Source organism: Pongo abelii, chromosome 6 (genome assembly GCF_028885655.2).
Source record: "Pongo abelii isolate AG06213 chromosome 6, NHGRI_mPonAbe1-v2.0_pri, whole genome shotgun sequence".
NCBI lineage: Eukaryota > Metazoa > Chordata > Mammalia > Primates > Hominidae > Pongo > Pongo abelii.
In genome coordinates this window covers 24,925,554-24,946,243 of record NC_071991.2, presented here as the reverse complement: position 1 = coordinate 24,946,243, position 20,690 = coordinate 24,925,554, and the positions used below count along the sequence as shown (strand labels likewise).

General features: G+C 48.4%; 1 pseudogene; it reads left to right on the top strand.

The window, feature by feature from the left end:
• LOC112131857 (beta-glucuronidase-like) overlaps positions 1-20,690 on the top strand; it is a 54,601-nt pseudogene that overhangs the window by 3,919 nt on the left and 29,992 nt on the right.

The window sequence follows — 20,690 nt, the reverse complement described above, 5'->3', positions numbered from 1 at the left end:
TTCTGCCACAAGCCAAGCATCGCTCTGGTCTCTGAGAAGTCAACAGGAAAATAGGCAATGTCTCTGCCTCATGGGGTTCCCACTGGAGGAGTGAAAGAGACAGACAAGATACACACAAATGTCTAATACCTTTCATTGGCTCTAAGATGTGCATTTTCCTGCATCTTTAACATCTCTAAAATTGGCATCTATCTTATGAGTTGATGCTGTGTCAGGGCACATTTGACAGTGTTTTAAATCTTCTTCTCTTCAGGGTGGGACAGGAAAACCTCATGAAAAAGAAGAGCTGGGGAGAGTTAAGGAAGAGACTGTTCATCGACCATGAGCAGTGGGGCTGGGTTGCGGGGACCAAGGTGGGGGTGGTGCCCCTGGGACTAGTTCCAGTCTCCCAAGGCCTGAAGGGGCAAGAGGAGGAGGTAGTGTATCAGAACCTGGTTGAATGTGAGCCAGGTGAACGGGCCACAGAAGCTGTGGGTGTTGAGAATTGCAGCTGCTGCCAATGCCGCAGCTGTTGCCTGGCACCCTGGGGCAACTCTCTTTACTCCCGTCCTCCATCCCCTGCCAGAGTGCCTGTGGGCTGAAGCCAGGGAGGCTGGGGAAAGTCCCTAGAAGCCAGGTTCCTGGGGCATCAAGTAAGGTGAACAACGGATATAGAGAGAAAGTAACCAGTCTTTGGGATAAAGGGATAAGGAGAGAGGGCTATCCCAAGAGGACTGCTGGGAAAGGCCGCTCCATGAAGTCTCAGCTAAGACGCGGGCCACAGAAACGTCTGGGAAGAATGTTCCAGAGAGGGCAGGACCTGAGTGGGCCAAGCATGGGCTGCAGGAAGCTGAGGAGCTGGTGGGCCTGGGTGGAGTGGGCAGTAGGAAGAGAAGTCAGGGATAAGGTCCAAAAATTTGGTAGATTCTGGACCGTGTGCAGGACCTTGTGCCACGGTGAGGAGTGTGGATTTGACTCAAGCATGACAGAGCCACTGGGGGGTTTTGAACAGACAGAGGACGTGATCCAATGGGTTTAACAGGAGCCCTGTGGCTGTCATGGAAGAAATGGCCCCACAGAGGGTGAGAAGGAGGCGGGGGCAGTGAGGAGGCTCTGGAATATTCCAGGTCAGAGATGAGGGTGGTCTGGTGGTCCAGGGTGGGGTGGTAGAGGTGGGGAGAAGTGGTGGGAGTCAGGACTGATTTTGAAAATAGACCCAGCAGGATTTTCTGATCAGTTGGAAGTGATGTGAGGGAGAAAGGAGTCAAGAGCAAATCCAAGGTCACTTCGCACCGTTCCTATGGAGATGCTCCAAACATGGGACTTATGAGTCGTGATGAATTTATAATTAAGAGTATGTTGGCAGATACCACAAGCTTCCAGGCCTTCTCTAGAATGTTCTCATGGTGAAAAAGCTTGATTGAGTGAGACCCACACTCACGATGTTCACCCCTCAACCCATGAAACGCATGCTGCAATAGCCCACATGTATCACTGGAGTCCTCCTGTGACCATGAATGTGCTGGGAGTTGATCAAGCTGCTTGCTACAAACCCAAAGATGTGGGCGTTGGGGGAAATAGGAGTTGAGACAGGAAGATGGAGCCTATAAGGATGAATGAGCCCAAGAAAGGTTTCTAACACCCTGCCCACAGAGGGAGGAGGGCATTGTGGTTCCTCCAGCCCCTGGCTGGGTGAAGTAACATCACCCAGGCCCCACTGTGGTCGGTCAGTTCAGGAGGAGGCAGGGCCATAGGTGAGCCTGTCCAGAGGAGCATGTACCATGAGGCCCAGAGAAGGGAGGTCAGGAAGGTCTACCAGGAGGAGCTAACATGTGAGCTGGGCTGGGCAGGGAAGGTGGGAGAGTGAGGAAGGAAGTCCCAGAAGGAGAGAGCAGGACCAGGACATGCAAAGGTACAGCCGGCAAGGCCAGAGGGAATTGATCTGGGACCTGATCCAGGATGATGGGACTGTCTAGAGCAGCGGTGCCCAAATTTTTGGCAGCAGGGACCACTTTCATGGAGGACAATTTTTCCACGGACTGAGGTGGGGGTGGGGATGGTTTCAGGATGATTCAAGTGCATTACATTTATTGTGCACTTTATTTCTATGATTATTACATTGTAACATATAATGAAATAATTATGCAACTCACCATAATGCAGAATCAGTGGGAACTCTACACTTGTTTTCCTGCAACTAGACGGTCTCATCTGGGGGTGATGGGAGACAGTGACAGATCATCAGGCATTAGATTCTCATAAGGAGTGTGCAACCTAGATCCCCCTCATGCACAGTTCACAATAGGGTTCACCCTCTTATGAGAATCTAGTGCTGCTGCTGATGTGACAGGAGGCAGAACTCAGGCATTCACCTCCTGCTGTGCAGCCTGGCTCCTAACAGTCCACAAATCGGTAGTGGTTTGTGGCCTGGGGGTTGGGGACCCCTGGTCTAGAGCCATTTATATCCATTAGGGCCCTTTGGCTGCAAGTGGCAGACACCTAACTCAATCCAAACAGGGACTTCATGGCTGGCTCTGTGTGAAGTTCTCAGACACAGGAGGGGCTGGGGACCAGGAGTAGAGACAACAAGTCCGGGGCCACACCAGGAAGTCTCAGCAGCAGGAACTGGGGGGCAGCCTGTGCAGGCCCCACCCTGGCATCCACAACACGGCTGGTCTTTGCATTTGAGGGAGAAGAACCCACAGGGCCATGGCGGCCTCATGATGCTACATATGAGGAGCTGCATTCCAAGGTCATGCAGCGTGTCCACTGTCACATGACCAGCAGATGCAGAGTGACGGTGGCTATCCCAGCCCACAGGCTCCCAGGCTTGGATTTTCCTACTGCAACAGAGCTCTCAAATCTCAGACATTCCCGAACTGCTGTCATAATTTTTATCATTTGCATTATACAATCTCTTCTAATATTAATTTTTTAAATTCATATGTTTCATATGCTAGTTTTATTTTTGTCTAATGTCCAAGTACTCCTATACTATTAGAATAAGCAGCACAGGCTGGGTATGGTGGCTCATGCCTGTAATTCTAGCACTTTGGGAGGCCAAGGCAGGAGGATCACTTGAGGCCAGGAGTTTGAGACCAGCCTGGGCAGTGGGGCCCTATCTCCACTAAAAAAAAAAAAAAAGCAGCGTTCATTTGTGAAAGACCCAAATCATCTTTGGAGATATGTGTACCTTGTTTTGGGAAACCCTGTATCATAACTAATGCTCCTTTCTATCTAGAGGGTGATGTAGACTGATTATTTGCAGTCACTTTTAGCAAAGAACCCTTGTTGTTCACTGGAATCATTTGCAGAAGAATAGGGGTGGCTCTGCCGGGAGAGAAGCATGGGGACCACACATCCTCATTGGCTCAGAACTGAGGGGTTTCCTGGGATATGGGACTATTGGTGCTAAAACTGGAGAGTTCCGGGCGATCCTGGATAGTCGGTGACCCTGGAGAGAAAGTTAGAGGATCAGAGTCCAGCCCACCTGGTTTCCCAGCCCTCACTATGTGGCAGATATGAGGATGCTTCCTTGGACCCCGATACATGAATGAAGGGGGCCTGCATCAGGAAAGCAGAAGCTGCAGCCCGAGGTCAGTGTGTGATGAGTGCTGTGGGTGGGCACCTCCACCTAGTCCGCTTCCAGGGCTGCAAAGGCTGGAAAGCTGAAACCTGCATTTCCCAGGCTCTTGGACATGGAGGAGTTGAGGCCCCCGCTTCAGTGAGTGCTGCTAGCCGGGGGCACAGTGGGAAGGGTTGGGTCTTTTGCATCAGGGTTCCAAGGCATGGCCATTCAGTTTGTGGGTTTGTTCCAGGGATTTACAAGCTGATATGGGGAAAATCTGACCATGAGGTGGCAGTAGCACACACTTGCTTCACTGGGCAGTACTTTGACAGGTTTGTAAGCAGGGAAGGTCCCTCGCAGCAGAAGCCAGGGAGGGCAAGGGAACTCTGGGGGCAAGATCTTGTGTGAGGAGGTGATGTTGCTCAGCAGCGTAGCCCAAGGAGTCTCTGGGTCAGGGTGCTCCCAAGGGCAGAGAACATTTGGGGGCCCTATAATGACAAGGCTTTCTATCTTTAACGCATGAGTAAGAGCTGTCACGTGAGGTTTTGCAAGGTAGGCAAAGCAGGCAGGCTCTAAATGGCTAAAAATCTCTTTGGGTTATTTAAAAAATAATCAGGTGTGTAAAAATTTGAGTTTGGCACCACTGGGCTTTTGAAGTAACAGGGCTCAGTTTGCTGTAAAGAAAGAAATGGGCTGGGTGCAGTGGCTCAAGCCTGTAATCCCAGCACTTTGGGAGGCTGAGGGGGGCAGATCACCAGGAGTCAGGAGTTTGAGACCAGCCTGGCCAACATGGTGAAACCCTGACTCTACTAAAAATACAAAAACTAGCCGGGTGTGGTGGCAGGCACCTGTAGTCCCAGCTACTGGGGAGGCTGAGGCAGGAAAATTGCTTGAACCTGGGAGGCAGAGGTTGCAGTGAGCCGATATTACACCACTGCACTCCAGCCTGGGCAACAGAGTGAGACTCTGTCCAAAAAAAAGGAAAGAAAGAAAGAAAAGAAAAGAAAACAAAAGAGAAAGAGAAAGAAAGAAGGAAGGAAGGAAGGAAAGAAAGAAAGAAAGAGAAAGAAAGAAAGAAAGAAAGAAAAAGAAAGAAAGAAAGAAAAAGAAAGAAAGAAAGAAAGAAAGAAAGAAAGAAAGGAAGGAAGGGACAGCCCAGGGGCCAATCCTCAGAGGCTATATTTGTCTCCTCTGTGTAACAGTGGGGTGGGGGTGCATTTTGGAGGCAGCTGCTTCTTGACCCCTGGTGTGCCCTTCAACTCAGCAGTTCCTCCCCCTGCTCCCGAACCCCACAGCCCATTTCTCTGGAGTGCCTGGCTATGTGGTTTGTTTATGTCCCTAGCGTATCTGTTCTGGGGTCCTATTCTGGGTGTCTCTTCTGAGGACCCAGACTGTAGCTTGTGCCCCTGCCCTTCTCATGATTTTGGGGGGATCCTAGTCCCCAGTATTCAATCCCTTTCTGCCTAACATGGCTAGTGTGGTTCCTGGTATCTGGAATTAACCCTCCTGAGGAAAATAACAGCTGACATCCGGTCTTGATGCCAGGGAGACAGCAGCCAGCACCAGGAGCTCTGGAGGGCTTGGGAGGGGGTGGCCTCCACTCAGCTCCTGCCGTGTAGGGTTGGCCAGTGTCTACAGTTTCAAAGAAAGAGATTCTTATGTAAAATAATTTGAGTCTTGAATGTTGGCTCATTTAACAAAAACAAACACAAAAGAGAGAGGGCCAAATGAAACATGTCTGTTGGTGAGGGTGCTAATCTGCAAGGGCCATTGTAACCCAGTACCCTGGACTGGGCACTTTGACAGCAGAAATGTATTGTCCTGCAGTTCTGGAGGCCAGGAGTCTGAGATCAAGGTGGCAGTGGGGTTGGCTCCTTCTGAGGACTGTGAGAGAATGCTGCGTTCCAGGCCTCTCTTCTTGGCTTGTAGATGGGCCATCTTCTCCTTGCATCTTTCCTCTATGTGTGTTTCTGTGCCCAAATTTCTTTCTTTTTTTTTTTTTTATGAGGACACTGGTCATGTTCTATGAGGGCCCACCCTAATCACCTCATTTTACATGTTTTTTTGTTTGATTTTTCTTTTTTTTGACAAAGTCTCACTCTGTTACCCAGGCTGGAGTGCAATGGCATGATTTCAGCTCACTGCAACCTCTGCCTCCCAGGTTCAAGCGATTCTCCAGGCTCAGCCTCCCAAGTAACTGGGATTACAGGTGTGCACCACCATGCCCAGCTAATTTTTTGTATTTTTAGTAGAGACGGAGTTTCACCATGTTGGCCAGGCCGGTCTTGAACTCCTGACTTCATGTGATCCGCCTGCCTCGGCCTCCCAAAGTGCTAGGATTACAGGTGTGAGCCATCGTGCCCGGCCTTCATTTTACTTTGATTACTTCGGCAAAGAAGGTCACATTCTGAGGTACTGGAGGTTAGGATCCCAAGAAAGGAATTTTGAAAGGGATACAGTTCAGCCTAGGACAGTGAGACGTGTGGAAAGGGCCCCAGGTCACGGCTGCTGGAGGATCCAGGACTAATGAGCAGCTAAAGGAAAGAAGGGCTGGAGAAGAGCAGATTTCCAAAGGCCTGGGCACCCTCCCATTTAGGAAGCCTGCCCCAGAAGTCCCTTTGTGGCAGCTTTGAAATGCACCTTTCTGGCCCAGGCCAAGGGCTGTGCTATTGTGATGATGTGTGAACCAGAAGACACCCATTGGTGTGCCCGTGACACATCTCACAGACCCAAGACCGTCCTCTCCTCCCAGAAGTGAGTCAGCGAGTTTCAGGATCAGAGCATCTGGGCAGGTGACAGGTCAGCGATGTCCCTTCTGCACAGTTCCCAGGGTGTCTGGGATGGATTAGCTGGGCAGCAAGATCATAGAGCAACCAGGCCCTAAACTGCTCCAACGAGGAGGCAGGACTTTTCCTCCCTGCCCTTTTCAAACTTGCTGTGGTGGATTCCTTTTTTTAGTTCGGGGAAGATTGACGATTTCATTATTTGTGGCACTCAGCAACAAATCTCAGAGTTGCAGCTAAAGTGAGCTCTTTCCCCACGCTGCATCTTCTGCTCTGTTATTCATCATGTTTAATCATTCGCTTACCTCTGACTGCTGCCCGCCTTGGGAGGGCAGGGTATTATGGACTTGGGACAGTTTTACACTTTAGAGGCTGAGGGGAGGGGACTGTGTTAGGAAGGAACGGGGCTGGGGTGGGAGGGCCATGGCTCAAGGTGGGCGGGAGCCAGTGAAGCTTCAACGGAGGCAACAGAATGACCAATAAAGGGAAGTGACAACAAAACTCTCCTGGGACCTCAAAGGCTGGCCCTGTTTGCCAAGAAAATCTCTCATAAAAGGGGTGAGACTTAATGCCAAAAAGAAAAGGAGAGAAACGGCCGGAGGGTTCTCTGCCAAGAGAATGTTGAAGAATTTAATTCCAGATGAAATGTGCTCTTGTTTGTGTACAATTAATTTTCTCCCCAAATGAAAGGTTTTTTCTGTCACACGAGTGTTTCAATAGCAACCACGTAATTAAGGTAGCATGTGTCTCTTCAGTTTGGGAAGCGGCTGTTTGTGTTCACTTGTTGGGGAAGCACACATTGCTTGGACTTGTTCCTGGGTCTAAGAAGGTAAAAAACAAAACAAAACAAAACACACAAAGAATGGAAGAAAACATCTCCAAATAGAGACTTGGCTCCCGTGGGGATAATGTCATCCGGAAAATGTGAGCAGGACCTTCCCTGAGAACCAAGAGGCCTGAGCTTCCTGGGATGGGAGGCTGTGAGGAGGAGAACTTAGACAGTTTCCAGAAATTCTAAAAATGGAGTCATGAATTCAAATGCCCGCGGGGGCCAGGTAGAAGGTGTATGTCCTGGAAGGGGTTGGCTGTAGTTTTTCAATACAAGTGTGTTTTGTTTGCATAGCAATACACAGGTGTGAAAACTTTAGTTCCACAAAGGAGTATGCACTCTCATTTGTGTTGAAATTTATGGATCTCTTAATTTAACTTTCGTGGGTGTTTTTTCCTTTTAATAAAGAGATGGTGTATTACTTTTCTACTGCTGTGTAACAAATTGCCACAAACTTAGGGGTTTAAGAGAGCAACCATGTCTTATCTCACAGGTTTTCCAACATGATGTGGCTGGATTCTCCTCTGACGGTCTGACCAGGCTAACATCAGGGTATCTGCCAGGCTGTGGTTCTTATTTGGGACTTGCCGGGTGCAGTGGCTCACATCTGTAATCCTAGCACTTTGGGAGGCTGAGGTGGGAGGATCACCTGAGGTCAGGGGTTTGAGATCAGCCTGGCCAACATGGTGAAATCCCGTCTCTACTAAAAATACAAAAATTAGCCAGGCGTGGTGGTGTGTGCCTGTAGTCCCAGCTACTCGGGAGACTGAGGTGGGAGAATCGCTTGAATTTGGGAGGCAGAGGTTGCAGTGAGCCAAGATCACACCACCACACTCCAGCCCGGGCGACAGAGTGAGACTCCCTCTCAAAAAAAAAAAACAAAAGTACATTGTGTTACCCTAAAACTATCTCTTTCACCCCATGTTGCCCATGGAGCAGTGGTGAAGGGCTCTGTCCTGGGGGATAAGTCTACACTGGGCTGCTCCCAGCCCTTGGAAGTAGATTAACTAGGCTGAATGGAGGAGGAAACCGGGCCACAGCGAGATATGCATGTCAATGAGTCAGCAGAAAAGGAAGACTCCCCCCAGTTAAAGAGAAAAATGAGGCTAGCCAGGTGTGGTTGCTCACGCCTGTAATCCCAGAACTTTGAGAGGCTGAGACAGGTGGATCACCTGAGGTCAGGAGTTCAAGACCAGCCTGGCCAACATGGAGAAACCCCGTCTCTACTGAAAATACAAAATTAGCTGGTTGTGGTTGTGCACACCTGTGATCCCAGCTACTCAGGAGGCCAAGGCAGGAGAATTGCTTGAACCCAGGAGGCAGAGGTTGCAGTGAGCCGAGATTGCATTATTACACTCCAGCCCGGGCAATGAGCAAACCTCCGTCTCAAAAAATAAATCAATAAAAATTTTAAAAATAGAGAAAATGAGGCGAGTGGGAATACTTTTGCTGAAACATATGCAAGGAAGTCTTGTTGAATGATTGCTGAGCAGGGATGTTAATAAAGAGCTTCTGGAAGTGTGGGGTGAGGACACCTCACTGTCACGTGGTCACCATTAGCCACTGCACCTGGCCTGGACTTTTTAAGCGCATAATTGGATAAGCAGGCATTGCCAGAGGGGAGTGTCTAGAGAGGTTAGGAGTAAAGCATTCAGAGAGGAGGGAAGGAAGAAAAACAAAGAGGGTGATTTAAATAACTGAGGTCCCTGATTACAAACTCCCCACTGTCAATTTCATTCTGTCTCTACGGAAAACAGACAACTGATTCATTCTGGCTACTTCCTATTGAATAGGGGCACAGTCAGGGGGCCGTGGAATGAACCTATCCACCCGGAATTGAAAGTACTCGAGAGTCCCTGGACTTAGAGAAGAGATCCGCTGGAGCATCATGGGGAGTGTGTTACAGCAATACAGTCCACAGCAGAAGAATAATCCTATCCTTGTAATCATGAGCAACTTTTCCCACCAGGAGGCCTGATACAAATCATGAGGAGAGCCATTGATTTAAAGACATTGTGGGATCAGACATAGCACTGGACTGGTTTGCTTGTGCATGTCTTGTAGGGCTGAGGATGTTTCCAGAGTTATCCTGGAAGTACACACAGCAGTCGATCTTTTTTTTTTTTTTTGAGACAGAGTCTCATTCTGTGGCCCAGGCGGTAGTGTACGGCTGTGATCTCGGCTCACTGCAACCTCTGCCTCCTGGGTTCAAGCAATTCTCGTACCCCAGCCTCTGGAATAGCTGGGATTAGAGGTGTGCACCACCACGCCTGGCTAAATTTTTTTTAATGTTTAGTAGAGATGGGGTTTCACCAGGTTGGCCGGACTGGTCTCGAATGCCTGGCCTCAGGTGATCCACCTGCCTCAGCCTCTCACAGTGGTGGGATTACAGGCGTGAAACATCATGCCCATCCAGCATTCAATCTTAATTATTAAATGGATTAATAATAAATTCTGCACTATCAATTGTACCCCGCGGCCTCTATGGTGATCTGACAGCAGAATGGTTAAATGTATTTAACAGGTTACAGGAGGAGCTGTGAATAATCACGAAGGAGGTCCTGACACATGTGCATTGAACAAATAAATATGAATGTAATATAAGACCAGTGTTCATTTTGGGATGCAGATTTAACATTTAAATGTACAGGCTTGAGCCACTGTGCCAGGCCTGCTTTTTAATAAACTTTTACACCTGTTCTGCAACTTGCCTCCTTCTGGCTTTATGCCTTATGACCCTCAGTCGAATTCTTTCTTCTGAGGAGGCAAGAATTGAAGTTGTTGCAGATGTGTACAGATTCATCACCAGGAACTCGGATACCTACCACCGGCAACAGGTGGAGGATGCTAGGTGAAAATGTTATGTAAGCTGCATGGTTTTTACAAATAGTAGTGGTTTTCATGTCCAGCCACATCCACTGCACCTTTCCTGTATGAAAGTCCCGTCAATAAACCTTTGCTGTCTCCAGATCTCTTCTTCTACCTCTTCCACATGGTGCCTTCCCTACTGGTGTAAAGTGGGGTCCTGCAGGGCACCCTCTCCCTGCATTTTTTTTTTTTTTTTTTGAGACAGAGTCTCACTCTGTCGCCCAGGCCGGAGTGCAGTGGCACGATCTTGGCTCACTGCAAGCTTCGCCTCCCGGCTTCAAGCGATTCTCCAGCCTCAACCTCCCTAGTAGCTGGGATTACAGGCGCCCATCATCACGCCCAGCTAATTTTTCTTTTTTTTTGGTATTTTTAATACAGACGGTGCTTCGACATGTTGGCCAGGCGGGTCTCCAAATCCTGGCCTCAAGTGATCCCCTTCCCTCGGGCTCCCAAAGTGCTGGGATTACAGGCATGAGCCACAGCGATGGAAGATTCCCGCTGGAGAAAGTGAGTGGAGGTGCTCCTTGAAGAAACGGGAATCCCACCAATCTCAGGGGTCCTCTCCTGGCCTGCGGCCCTGGATCGTCCAGCCTGGGCCGAGGAGGAGAGCAGACGTCGCCCTTCTTGGCTGGGGCAGAGGGTGTGGGTCCCGTTTCCCCAGGGTTCCCAGCCATTGGCTCCACTGGGCAGCGCCCGGCCCCGCCCAGCCCCTCAAGGTCTGGCACTCGCCCTCAACAAAGATGGCGCGGACGGCCTCAGGCGCACCACGGGACATGTGCGTCACGCGACCCACCTGCAAGGCTCCTCCCGCGGTGCGCTTAGCCCCGCAGACGGCGGCCGAGCAGAGGAGCGGGAAGCGTGCTCTGGTCTTTGCCCTGGCGGCGCTCTAGCGCTGTTACGGGGCTGCGCGCTGGCTGCAGGGCAGGATGCTGTACCCCCGGGAGAGCCCGTCGCGGGAGCTCAAGAAGCTGGACGGCCTCTGAAGCTTCAGCGCCGACTGCTCCGACAACCGGCGCCGGGGCTTCTAGGAGCAGTGTTACCCTCGTCCGCTGCACGAGGTGCGTGCTCGGGGCAGGGCCGGCAGGCGCACGGAAGCCCGGCGGCGGGAGTGGGAGTAGGGGAGCACGGTCACCCCCTCAGGCTCCTTCACCTGAGCGCCTTGAGACTGGGAGCCCAACTGGGAGGAGGTTAAAGGTCAGCGGGCTTGGGGACGCGGGGTTGGAGGACAGGGGGACCAGGGGGAACCAGAAGGGCCGAGGCAGAGGATGCAGGAGAAGGAGGAAGCACTCCTGCCGAGCCCCCTCCCGAGGCGAAGGCTGAGCCCTAGCAGTGTCCTATTTTTTATGTTTATTTTTAATTTTTAAAATTGTTTGAGACTGAGTTTGGCCCTGTCGCCCAGGCGGGAGCGCAGTGTTGCAATCCTAATTTCTGACCTCAAGCGATCCTCCCACCCCAGCTTTGCAAGTTAGCTGGGGCCACCACGCCTGGCTAATTAAAAAAAAAATTCTGACCAGGCTCGGTGGCGAACGCCTGTAATCCCAGCACTTTGGATGGCCGAGATGGGCAAATCACCTGAGGTCAGGAGTTCGAGACCAGTCTGGCCAACATGGTGACACCCTGTCTCTGCTAAAAATATAAAAACTACTTGGGTGTGGTGGTGCATGCGTGTAATCCCAGCGACTTGGGAGGCTGAGGCAGGAGAATTGCTTGAACCCAGAAGGCAGAGGTTGCAGTGAGCCGAGATCACGCCACTGCACTCCAACGTGGGTGACAGAGTGAGACTCCATCTCAAACAACAACAACAACAAAAAACAACTTACTTTTTTTAAGATATAGGGTCTCACTATGTTGCCCAGGCTGGTCTCGAACTCCTGGTCTCAAGCCATCCTCCCACGTTGACCTCCCAAAGCGCTGATTATAGACATGACCCACCCAGACACTCATCTGGCCAGAGCAGCAGGCGCTGCACAGAGCTGGGCCCAGGGATGGGGAGGAGGGGACAGTTTAGACGTCATGAGGTCAGCTCTGCCTAGGCAGGAAGTTTCCTTGGTTTTCAAGTTCAGATAGAGGACAGAACGTGACAGGCCAGGGACGCCACCCCTGTTCCCCTCCTCACTTGGATGTGGTTAGCAGAGAAGTGGGACCAGGTGAGATCTGAGCCGCTTTTGCCTGATCTACATCCTCTTTTTCTGACTTTGCGGCATTCAGTACAGGAGGAAGAGAGAAGAGGACTGGGTCCCTGTGTGTGCCCCACTCACAGTGTCCTAAGCAAAGCCCCCCCATGCCCCCAACCAGCCTTCCTCCCTGTGCCAGGCAGTGGGTCATCTGTCTCTTAGTTATGGGTCTGAACCTTCTTGCCTCGGGCTGGGATGTGGCCCTGGGCTCGCTCCTGTCTCGGGAGATATTGGGCCCCATCCACTCTGAGGAGGAACTCCTGGCCCCACTGGCCCAGGTGCACAAACCGCTCTGGCAGTTGACCTGTCATCAGCGAGTAATCTGTCGGTTCTGTCAAGAGTCCCCGCTATGTGTCAGGGCTTCCGCTAGGCCTGGGGACACAGCTGTGCAGCACACTGGTCCCAGATCCCTTTGGGGTCCTAGGAGCTGAGCCCGGCCCTTCTCTCCACAGTTGGGCCCCACCCTGGACATGCCGGTTCCTTCCACCTTCAACGACATTGGTCAGGACTGGTGGCTGCGGCATTTTGTCGGCCAGGTGTGGTACGAATGGGAAGTGACCCTGCCAGAGCGACGGACCCAGGACCTGCACACAAGAGTGGTGCTGAGGATTGGCAGTGCTCACTCCTATGCTGTCGTGGTCAGTGTGGCCAGGAGGAGGCAGGGTAGGTGGGTGGGCATGGCTGCTGAACAGCATGGGACCCCCAACTGCCACCCACAGCCTATCTTCTGGGGTGGGACAATGGGGTGCCCTGCCTTGTCCTGGGGGCTGTGCCCTGTGTAGGGGGATAGGTGGCCTGCTATACCCCATTGGGATGTCATTCTTCCCGTCTGGCTGGCAGGCCCCTGAGCCCCATGCTGCAGGTTATGTGAGGGAGTGCCTGATAGCAGGACCCCTTCTCGTGCCCTGACCTGACGCCCCTTCCCCATATCTCCTGTGTCTGCAGTGGGTGAATGGGATCGAAGCACTGGAGGGTGAGAGGGGCTATCTCCCCTTCCAGGCCGACATCAGCAGCCTGGTCCTAGTGGGGCCTCTGCCCTCCCACCTCCGCATCACTGTCGCCACCAACAACACACTCACTCCCTCCACCCTGCCACCAGGGACCAATCATGATATGACCGACACTTTATGTGGGTACCATCCTGCCTCCACCGCGCGCACGCACCTTCCTGCCCAACCTTGTAGTCTTCTTGCTAGGGTCAGGGTGGCCTTCGCAGAGTGGAGGCCCTGGATCTGGGGAGGCTGGGGAGGCCTGTGAACTGAGGTAAGGGACCCAGGGCAAGGGCCCAGCGAACCATAGTCCTCCCACCCTAGGTATCTCAAGGGTTACTTTGTCCGGAACACAGACTTTGACTTCTTCAACTATGCAGGACTGCAGCGTTGTCTGTGCTTCTGTACACAACACCCACCACCTACGTCGATGACATCACCATCACCACCGGCATGGAGCATGACAGTGGTGAGGGTTTCTGGTAGGACCCTCCCTCAGTGGGGCCAGGGTGACTCTGTTTGTTCCCTGTTTGGAAAGTTCTCCCAGGAAAAAGGTGCTGCCAGCATCTCTAAACCCTCACAGGTTCCCATCCCCCTAGGAAGCTAAAATCCAGCTTGTCTGAGCGGGCACCGGCTCCTGAAATCACCCATGTGGTTGACCTGGCTTGGAGAAGAGCGGTCTGGCCTAAGGTCACACAGCTCAGGGTGGCTGTCCTTTCCCTTCCCCACGGTGCTGCTCTCACTCCAGCTCCCCTTGCTACACATCATGCTCAAGGAACAGGCCACTTCAGGGGGCTGGGCATGGTGGCTCACTCCTGTCGACCCAGCTCTTTGCAAGGAGGCCCTGGTAGGAGGATCACTTGAGGCCAGAAGTTCAAGACCAGCCTGGGTAATATAGCGAGACCATCACCACAAAAAATTAAAAAATTTGCCTGGCATGGTGATATGTGCCAGTAGTCCCAGCTGCTGAGGCAGGAGAATCACTTGAGCCTGGGAGGTCAAGGGTGCAGTGAGCTATGACGGCACCACTGCACTTCGGTCTGGGCAACAGAGGGAGACCCTGTCTTGTTTTGTTTTGTTTTGTGATAGAGTCTCGTTCTGTTGACCAGGCTAGAGGGCAGTGGTGTGATCTCGGCTCACTGCAACCTCTGCCTCATCGGTTCAAGTGATTCTCCTGCCTCAGCCTCCCGAGTAGCTGGGATTACAGGCACCCACCACCACGCCCAGCTAATTTTTGTATGTTTTTAGTAGAGATGGCATTTCACCATGTTGGCCTGGCTGGTCTTGAACTCCTGACCTCAGGCGATCCACCCACCTCAGCCTCACAAAGTGTAAGGATTACAGGCGTGACCCACCGTTCCCGGCTGGGATACTCTGTCTTTAAGAAAAAAAAAATTAAGTTTTTTTACTTTTTAAAAATATATCTTTTTCTGAAATGAGGCCTTGCACTGTCGCCCAGACTGGAGTGCAGTGGCGAGATTATTGACAGCTGTTGTGGGACCACTGTACTAAGTTTAAAAGAATTTAGGCTGGGTGTTGTAGCTAATGCCTGTCATCCCAGCACCTTGGGAGGCGAAGGTTGGCAGATCACTTGAGCTGGAAAGTTCAAGACCCGCTTGGGTAACATAGTGAGACTGTGTCTCAAAATAAATAAATTAATTAAATTAAATGAAAAATAAATAAGAATTTAAACAAGAATCACAAGGCAAAGACAATGCAGCATAGAGCAATTGCAAAGGAAAAGTATTTTGGAAGTTAAGTGCAGAATAGCCAGGGCACAGTGGCTCATGCCTGTAATCCCAGCACATTCAGAGGCCGAGGCAGGTGGATCACCTGAGCTCAGGAGTTCAGACCAGCCTGGCCAACATTAGCTGGGTGTGGTGGCGTGTGCCTGTAATACTGGCTACTCAGGAGGTTGAGATGGGAGAATTGCTTGAACCCGGGAGGTGGAGGTTGCAGTGAGCTGAGATTGCAACACTGCACTCCAGCCTGGGTGACAGAGCGACACCCCGTCTCAAAAAAAATAGTGAAGTGCAAAATACACAGTTCACCCTGAGAGAGAGAATTCAGGGCAGGCTGCTCAAAAGGATGAGACAGCGCTGATTATTACAAGGGAAGCTCCCTTTAAGGAGCTGGGAAGAGGTGTTACTCTAAGCAAGCTCTGGGTCGTCCTCTTGGTGCACATGCACAGTAGCTGTACTTGCTTGTTCACAGGTCGCGTGTCTCAGTGCCGTAAGGATGCGGTCACTTTCTTGACTGCTTACCCTGCCTCAAGATCGTAGCTCACTGCAGCCCCGAACTCCTGGCTCAAGCAATCCTCCCACTTCAGCCTCCCAAGTAGCTGGGGCTACAGGGGCTGCTGGGGCTGCAGGCATGCACCAACATGCCTGGCTAATTTTTTTGTATTTTTAAGGAAGAAGTGGTTTCCCTATGTTACCCAGGCTGGTCTTAAACTCCTGGGCTCAAGCGATCCTTCCACCTCAGCCTTCCTAAGTGTTGGGATTACAGGTGTGACCACTGTGCCTGGCCAAAAAAATCTTTTTTTAAATTTAAAAAGAGCGCCAGACACGGTGGCTCATGCCTGTAATGCCAGCACTTTTGGAGGCCGAGTCGGGTGGATCACCTGAGGAGTAGGTGCGACTTCTACAATTGGTTTGGTGGAAATCAAATCCAAGTACTACTACAGCCAATGGACAGGGGACCAGGCCTTCTGTGATGGTGAGTGATAGCATCCCCAAAAGTTAAAAATACCAAATGCGTGACAGTTCTCCCTTGACTGGTTAATAGGGTGATAGTCACTAGTCCATCGAGATGTCTTATTTAAGGGGAACATGTGGGCAATCTTAGTTTTATGGCCCTGAGGTAAGAACCAGATGCCAGGTATAGTTGCAGTATAGTCACCCCCAAGTATTATGGGCCTGGAGCAAGGAGGGTAACACACCCAAGCGGGATGATGATTTCTCGGAGGTTGGTAGATTAAGATACCAAAATTTGGTAGGAGATATCCATATTGGGAGGGTGGTTTTGACTGAAATGTGCTATTCCAATGAACCAATGAATGTACTATGTAATATTAAGGATTTTGAGTACTGGTCGATATCCATGTGGAACTAGTTCTATATGTAAGTGTAGTATTATGTACGATAGTTAAGAAATTGCTAATACTTATATTCATGTGGAGCAAGCTTGTAATGTCATATAATCTGAGAATATACTGTGTACAATTGGGCATTGATAGTGCTGTATATTCATGGAGACTAGCAATAATGCACAAAGTACATAAAAGTATTAGTGTATTAGTGTTGATGGTCAGCACTTACATAGTAGTTAAAATGCGTGCCAAAAAGAATACAGAGAATAGTTTAATTAGAATCTTGGCTTTGGGTGTTGATGGTGAAGTGGGAATGCTTTTTCTCTGAGTTGCCCTGGGGAGGGGACTCTCCATTTCTGCTTTACAAGACTGATGTATTGGATTATACTACAAGGGCAGTTTCATTTAAGTAGTTTATTTTCGATTAGGGCGGTGAGTGGTATGAGGGCAAGAATAATAGAGAAATATATCTTAGATGCTATCTGTCCAATGGTAATAAAAGGCTGTTCAACTGGCTGTCCTCTGATTCATGTGAGTGTGAATAGGTCGGTGACTAAGATTCAGAACAGATACTGACTTAATGGGTGAAATATGATGCTTTGTTGTTTGGATGTGTGGAGTGCAGGAATAACTGCTAGAATGAGAATGGATAATAGAAGGGCCAGTACGCCTCCTAATTTATTGGGGATGGATCATAAGATTGCATATGCAAATAAAAAGTATCACTGTGGTTTAGTGTGGGGCAGGGTATTTAGGGGGTTGACTAAGGTGTAATGATCTGGGTCACCCAGGAGGTCAGGCGAAAACAGTACTAGAATTATTAAAAGGAGGAGGAGAAAAATTAAACCTAGAATATCTTTGGTTGTGTAGTAAGGGTGGAAGGTGATTTTGTCAGAATGTGATAAAATTCCTGAAGGGTTATTAGACCCTGTTTCATGTAGGAATAAAAGGTGGAGAAGTGTTAGCGCTATGATGATGAAAGGTAAGATGAAGTGGAAGGTGAAGAATCGTGTAAGAGTGGCTTTGTCAACTGAAAATCCACCTTAGATTCATTGGACAAGGTCAGTTCCAATATATGGGATGGCTGATAGTAGGTTTGTGATTACTGCAGCGCCTCATGGAAGAACAATGGATTCACTGGCCTCATGGAAGAACATAGCCTATAAATGCTGTTGCTGTGGTTGTGAGTAGAAGGATAATGCCACTATGTCAGATTTCTAAATATATGAATGACCCATAATATAAGCCTCCGCCGATGTGTAGGAAGAGTCAGATGAAGAGTGCTGAAGAGCCGTTAGTGTGAAAATAGCGGACTCTTCAGCTGTAGTCCACATCTCGGTTAATATGGGTGACTGAAGAGAAAGCAAATGAGGTATCTGGTGTGTAGTGTATGGCCAGAAAGAACCCTGTGATGATCTGGAGGATTAAGCAGGTACCAAGAAGTGAGCCAAAGTTTCATCATATAGAGATATTAGATGGTGCGGGGAGATCAATGAATGAGTAATTAATGATTTGTATTAGTGGGTTTGTTTTACATATAATGGTCATTAGTGTTCTTATAGTTGAAGTACAGTGATGGTTTTTCATATCATTAGTCATGGCTATAACTCATGTGGGAATAATGACATATGCTTTATTCTTATTAAGTGTTCTTTTGTTACGGGATTTGTAGGTTTTTCTTCTAAACCTTCTCCTATTTATGGGGATTTAGGGTTAATTCTTAGTGGTGCTGTAGGTTGTGTTGTGTTGAATTATGGTGGGGCTTTTATGGGATTAATAGTCTTTTTTATTTATTTGGGGGGGATGATGGTTGTTTTTGGATATACTGTGGTGATGGCTATTGAGGAATACCCTGAGGCATGAGGATCAAGTATTGAGGTTTTAGGAACTTTATTACTGGGGATACGAATAGAGGTGGTGTTACTTTGATGAATGGTGAGTATGATGGGGTGGTAATCATAGTTAATTTTATTAGTGTGGGAAGTTGAATAATTTTTGAGGGTGAGGGGCCAGGGTTGATTTGTGAGGATTCCGTGGGTGCTGGTGCTTTATATAATTATGGGTGTTGATTGGTGGTGGTTGCTAGTTGAACATTGTTTGTTTGTATTTATGTTGCAGTTGAAATTACTTGGGGGTAATAGAGTAGACAAGAGTAAAGTTAAAAAGGGTGGAATAAAAAAAGAAGAAATAACATTTAATTAGGCCTTTTTGAGTAGTTATGGTAATGGAGGCTGTGATTTGGGTCTGTGAAATTGTCTTTGGTATGGACTTTTCTAGTCAAGTTAGATCTAGCAGAAGTGATGCCAGGTTTTGGCTTGTAGATAGGTTTGAGTGAGGGGTTGTAGGATGAATTGTGATTGAGTAGAATCCTAATATATTGGAGAAGTTGAATGTTTGTAATGGATATGTTATCTTAAGATTATTAGTTATAAAACTAAGTTCCATTGCCAGTAAGAGTCCTAGGATGGTTACACCCAAGGCTGTAAGTTTTGGTTGTTTGGGGGGATGAAGTTAGGGATAATGCTATTGGTGATGAGAAACCCAGGGAAGATACGGCAGACTATAAAGCATTTAATTGGGTTTATTAGGGAAGGGTTATTTTCATCAATGCTGATTAGGGTTGGGAAGCGGCGTTGTCCTATTAGAGCAAAGAAAATAATTTGGATACTATAGATCCTTGTTAGGGAGGTAGCAATAAGAGTACTAGAGAGGGCTGAGGCTTTGGTATATGATGTGTTTGCAGTTGTGATAATGAGGTCTTTAGAATAAAAGCCTGTGAGGAAAGGCATAGCCGTAAGTGCTAGGCTGCCAATAATAAGAGAGGAGGAAGTAAGGGGTAAAGTCTTAAATAGTCCTTCTATTTTTCGGATATCTTGTTCATCGTTGAGGTTATGGGTGATGGATCCTGAACATATAAATAATATAGCTTTAAAAAAGGCATGGGTGCAGATATGTAGGAATGCTAGGTGTGCTTGATTAATGCCAGTTGTAACTATTATAAGGCCTAGTTGACTTGAGGTGGATAATGCTATGATTTTGTTGATAACATTTTGTGTTCGAGCACAAATTGCTGTAAGTAAGGTGGCAATAGCCCCTAAACACAGTGTAAGGATTTGGATTAATATACTATTTTCTATTAAAAGGTGGAAGTGGATAAGCAGGAAAACTCCTGCTACAACTGTAGTGCTAGAGTAGAGTACGGCTGCGACTGGGATTGGGCCTTCCATGGTGGAAGGAAGTCGGGTGGAGGCCAAATTGAACTGACTTTCCCGCTGCTGCTAAGAGAAGGCCAATTAATGGAAGAAGATCGGGGGAAGGATTTGGGATAAATGCTTGTTGAGGTTCTTATGTATTGCAGGATGAGAGGAATCATGCTATAGCTAAAATGAAGCCAATATCGCCAATGCGGTTATATAGAATCGCTTGGAGGGCTGCTGTATTAACATCTGCTCGGCCCTGTCATCAGCCAATCAGTAAAAAAAGACATAATTCCTATGCCTTCTCATCTGACAAGAAGTTGAAAAAGGTTGTTGGCGGTAACTAGAATTAATATTGTAGTGAGGAAAATAAATATTTGAAAAATTGATTAATGTTGAGATCTGATTTTATATACCATATTGAGAATTCTCTAATAGATCAGGTGACAAATAGTGCTACTGGGATAAATTTTATGGAGAAGTAGTCTAGTTTGAAGCTTAGTGAGAGATTAAGGTTTGGATTGTTATTCAATATCAGTTTGAGATGATGGCTTCGTGGTCTATATACACAAACATTGTGGGAATGAAGCTAATGGTGAAGGTGCATGCGGTAGATATTTTTACGTAATATGGATACGAGTTCTTGTGAGAGTTGATTAAGGTAGTAATGATTGTAAGGTTAAGGAGATTAAGTTTATAGTAATGGAAAAATACATGATTATTACTTGTATTTGGAGTTGCACCAATATTTTTGGTTCCTGAGACCAATGGATAGCTCTTATCCTCTAAAACTTGAGAAAGCCATGTTGTTGGGCACGGGGGCATGAGTTAGCAGTTCTTGCATACTTTCTCAGTAAATAAGAAATTGCAGACTTCTGTTACTAGACCCACAATCTAATGTTCTGATTAAACTATATTCACAGGGTATAAAACCTATAATAATTTTAGGGTTTAGTGATAATAGGAGAATAGGTGCAAGGTGTACAAGTATTAGCATATTTTCTCGTGTGGAGGAAGGTTTAATACTGTTAATGTAATCTGTAAGTGTTCCTTGTGTTGTGATAAGCACGTATAGGGAATAAAGGGCTGTGATTAATATATTCGTCCTATAAGCTTATTGATGATGTTTGATCAGGAGAATGAAGCTACCCTTACAAAGAGTTCTATTAGATTAATGGTGGGGGGTAAGCCAAGGTTAGTAAGGTTTGCTAT